Here is a 4,850-nt window from a genome sequence, read left to right on the forward strand (position 1 = left end):
AACTTAGAGACATGCACTTTGTGTCACGGTTAAAGCAAAGCATTGCTTTTTTAAATAAAAGAGATGTGAAATTCTCTACTTTTCCTCGTTTTCTTCTTCGTTTTTTGTGGCCCTCCTCTCCCAAAGCGATTAAATTGCTGATTGATTTTTGTATCTCGGCTCGATTCTTTGCCCCTCGCTCTCCGTCTCTTGCCATTGATCCTCACAAGGCTGCTGACTCCAAAGTCAGAGGACCCATCCGCTCTGGCCTCCGGAAATGAACTTGTTAGATGGGCTGTGCGATTTATTGCTCATGAGGCTGGGGTGTCTCTTTGTGAATGTGTAAGAGTCTATAGGGGCTGACTGTGAGTGAATGCGTGGTGTGTGTGTGTGTGCGTGCGTGTGTTAGTGACAGTGAGTACGTGTGTGTTGCGATGTTGCTTTCACAGGGCCTGGGATTTATTGCATGTCTGCATTTCTCAGAGTCTCAGAGCATGTGTAGCAACGTGTGGAATTTATATCAGTGTGAGCACCGAGGTATCACGTATGTCTATCTTGCTGGGTGTTTTACCTTCAGTGTAAAGATTTTAACCCTAAGTGATTTCATTTACTGTCTTTTTACCCCTTTTTTTGTAAAACCAACTCGTGTTGAAGTTTACAATTCAAAAAGCAGAGTTATAGATTTTGCTGAAGTCTTGTTTGAAAGTGTTCTGCTGACGCTGGATGATGTCAGCTCTACCTCGCGTTCTGAAGCGCACTGTTCACTGATCTGCCCAGCCTGCCTGCACGTGGCGTCAGACCCAGCTCTGTCCTCTGCTGCAGCCTCCACTGATGTATTGATTGGGTTCCATTTAAAAGCCCTGTTCTCCCACCGTTATTTACTCCAATAGTAAATCTTTACAATGCCGTAAAGGACTGTTTTACACACTCTGGTTATACAATGTCCTGCCGCAAGGAACAGACAGACGTGTGTCAGGAGAGGAGAGAAGTAGAGAGGAGGGCAGAGGAGAGGAGAAGCGACAGTACCTCCAAAGAGCACCATAAGGCGTTCATGTTACAGAACCTTGGAGGATACTCTGAACGAAGGATGTTTCTTCTGTCAACTTTAATAACCTCTCTGTCGTGCTTTACAACTAATACTTGTGTTTGTGGCTTAGCATTTTCATTGGAGGTCTGCGGAAAGTAATCTTATTTACCTCCATTTTGAATATCCTCATTGTCATCAAAACACAATACCTTGCAAATATTTTAAATACCACTTTGACTTGTCTGCATGTTGTCACAATGCAACCACATGCCTCAGTACTGTACAGAGATTTCTTGATAGATCAACTCAAATTAGTGCATTGAAGTAGAACATGTCTATTGTAGACAGTTTTAAAGGTTTTATACAAATGCCAATCTAAAAAGTGTGGCATGTGCTTGTGTTCAGCCCCTATGAGTAAATACTTGACATTTTTCCTAATTTGTCTTTGTAAATTAGCCCAGCCGTGAGGGGCAGTGTCTTGACACAAATATTCGATTAGATTTAGATTAGATTTTACAAGGCCTTGCTAACAAATGGCCATATTTAATCTAGACCCTTCTATTTTAGCTCTGGCTGTATATAAAGGGTCATTGTTGCTATACAAGATAAATTCAAGTCTTTTGCAAACTCTTAACAAGCTTTTTTTTTTTTAGGATCTCTAACCAGCTTTTAAGTCCAAGCTCAAGAAAACATCTCCACAGCACGATGCTGCCATCACCGTGTTTCTCCATAATAGTGGACTGTTTAGGATGATGTGCGGTACAAATTCTCTACACTCTCTACAGGTAAATTCTGGTCTCATCTGACCAGACAAACTTCTTCCACATATTCACTGTGATTCTTATGGCAAACTTCAAACAAGACCTTTAAGAAAAATATGTTTTTTTTAAAGGTGCCTTGAGAAGACTTGCATATATAAATAACATAAACCAGTTCAATTCCAGTTTTGTCCCACTGTAGGCAAAAGTGACTTTCCTCTTTGTATGAGCCTGGATCTAATTCTGTTGACATTTCCTTCATGGAGCAGTCATATTTACAAATTACACACATGGACTCCATTTACCAGTCCTGACTGCGATTTGTTGCACTGAATTTTATTTCAAGGTCTTGAGTACAGAGAGCTAGAAACACATGGACGCCACACTTTTCAGATTTTTATTTATGAACAATTTGGAGACCATGTCTCACTGCTGCCGCGCGTCACAAATACCTACTGCTTTGCGCTGTTCAATCACATGAAACTGCAATAAAACACTTTGACGTTTATGGTTGTAAACGTGACAACATGCCAAAGAGCTCAAGAGATGTAAGCAACTTAGCAGGTTATTGTCTTTTGTATAATTGTATATTTGAAGAAGGCTAATACACTTTCAAGAGAGCACTTATGCAAAAATGTATGTGAAGACGTCAAGCCCAGGCTTTGACACGCGCACTTCAGAGGTCGCTGTGCATCAGCAAAAATCTTTCCACTTAGATGTTGCTGAGGTTTTTATTTCATTAGAGAACGTATGCTAGCAATTCTGGTCTCCACTGCCCACTGCGGGCCTTTAGCCTGACCCACACTGCTATCGGCCGCATGGCCAAGTCACACCAGCAGTAATAATCACTTAATTTAGGAGCAGAAAGTCGGGAGACGCTCTGCCTTTATTGGTGTTGATGCCGAGCAGGCTTCAAAAAGCCACTGGGCCCGTAATTTATCTCTCTCTCTCTCTCTGCGGACCTAGAGAGTTTCAGGAACACAGTGAGAAAGACATGGAGCGTAAATGAGTGTGAGGGAGAGGAAGGGTTGGAATATGTGTCTTTCAGTGGGAGTTTAATAGTAGTTGGCTGTTGACTTTGGTGTACTTATTCTTTGATGTCAGTAACATGATCATCAAGGATCTCTTCCCTCAGCCCCCCTGCAGTAAGCTTTGCGCTGGCAGCAGAGCATTCCACCTCACAAACTCCTCCGAGTTGAACTTGGCGGTCCAAATCATCCACTGCTGGTAGGGCTCGCTTGGGAAATCCAAGCTGAAATGTATACTTAAAAAAAGATCATTTGGAATAAACAATAAATAATTCAAGAGATGAGTTAAATAAGTAATAGTGTGATATCTATTTCTTTGGTGGCACTATTGCCTTGCTTTACTTATTAATGGGCTTAATAGACACCATGCCTCGCCATGAAGGGCAAAGTCTAAGAAGCCCACAGTGAGTCTCTTGAAGTGAGTACTTAAAGGAAAGAGAAAGTTGCAGCTTTCTTCATCTTGCCCTGTCTTTGGGAAGTGCTGAGACGTGGAGTACAGTCCAGAATATTTTATGTTTTGGGGGGGGAGTATTAAAAAAAAAAAAAATGATTATGAAGTGACATGAGCCAGCTGTGGGATCCTGAATCCTCAATTCATGCAACAAAACTCCCCTGTCCAGAATATCGTCCGTGCTCCAAAAATACCCTCCCCCGTAACATCCACCCTTCTCAGGGAGCAGATAGAATATCTTTCTCCATATCTGGCAACCATGACCGCAAATTAAGACGGAGCTTCTGTAAAGCTTGTGTAGCTCTGGGATTTATGAGCGCCCAAAAGGAAACAGAAACTTTTCAGATTTTAATTCTGCGTGGGTGTGAACACTTTTCAGTCCGCAGTTAACTATGATACTACGGCTTTCTTAAGCCGTCCCAGACCAGAGCGTTTCCTGAAACAGGAACGTTGGGAAGAATCCAGCCACACACTGTAACACCTCTGAGCCGAAATGAAAAGAAAACTGCTCCTGCACTGGCTGTCAAGTGACTCATCGTTTTTTGGGAGGGGGTTTTGTTACAACCTGTTCACGTGTCGATTTTAAAATGCCTAATTGCAACAAGCAAACTGACAGGTAAGCTCACTCAAAGTCAGGCTCAAGCCACTAAAAAGTAAAAGTATCATTACGACCATCTAATGGGCTCTCCTTCCTGTAATTCTAGGGTTAATACACAGAGAACGTTGCAGCTGGCAGGGAACTGAGGTGGGTGGGCTTAATGGTTTGTTGTTCGAGTGTTGACACCTTCTAATAAGTTGACAAATGTGTGCTTTAGTGGCCAGTCAACAACTTGCTAATATACGACTAAAACACTTTCTTGTGCTGCTGCAGAAGGACTGAGGCAGCGCAGGCTTTGCAGAGCAGCAGGAGTATTTCAGCAGACGGATGGACAGGAGCGCGCCGTCATCCTGAAACACGGCCGACCGCAGCCAGAGGTTGTAAATCTGGCCGTGCCTGAACTTCAGCACTGGCCAACTTTTGTGAGCATGCACCTGAACGCATCGTGCGCTGCAATGCTGCAGTCTGGACTGGACAACAAACAACGTTGCGCAAGCATGTTGATCAAATCCTAATTTTAATGTCAGCATTTTTTTTATTGTTTCACTCCAAACACATGCAGCTATATGTGTTCACAAGAGTGTGTTCCAATGTGCAGGGCTATATTTAGGAGGATGTGGGCCCCTGAGCTAGAGCCGGTTTTGGCACCCTACCCACACACGCTTCTTTTACCCAGGCAAATTTCAGCTGACTGAAAGCTAGGGACACACCAACTACATCACTTCTTCGACTATTAAAGCAACAATGTCAAACCTGTATTGGGCCACATAATGCATCAAAAGCAAAGCAAGAAATGTGGAGCATGTGCGTGAGAGTATGAGAAAAATCAAACAGTCCATCTTTTAAGGATGGTCTGTGTCATTTCTACTGTTCCAACCACCAGAAGGTGAAAGTCCTGAAAGCAGAATTTAGGAAGGGACTGAAACCCAAATAACACACTGATAGGAACATTTGACTGGAGATGTTCATTTCACCATATTTGCAAAGTAGTTTTGCTTTGTGGTAGCAC

General features: G+C 42.8%; 1 long non-coding RNA gene across 1 annotated transcript; it reads left to right on the plus strand.

Moving 5' to 3' along the window:
• Positions 1–3,582: 3,582 nt before the first annotated feature.
• LOC103470549 (uncharacterized) lies at positions 3,583–4,599 on the plus strand. Its single transcript, XR_534502.1, has 3 exons — positions 3,583–3,859; positions 3,948–3,988; positions 4,115–4,599. It is a non-coding gene; the product is annotated as an uncharacterized LOC103470549 (long non-coding RNA).
• The last annotated feature ends 251 nt before the right edge of the window (positions 4,600–4,850 follow it).

Source organism: Poecilia reticulata, linkage group LG9 (genome assembly GCF_000633615.1).
Source record: "Poecilia reticulata strain Guanapo linkage group LG9, Guppy_female_1.0+MT, whole genome shotgun sequence".
Classification (NCBI taxonomy): Eukaryota; Metazoa; Chordata; class Actinopteri; order Cyprinodontiformes; family Poeciliidae; genus Poecilia; species Poecilia reticulata.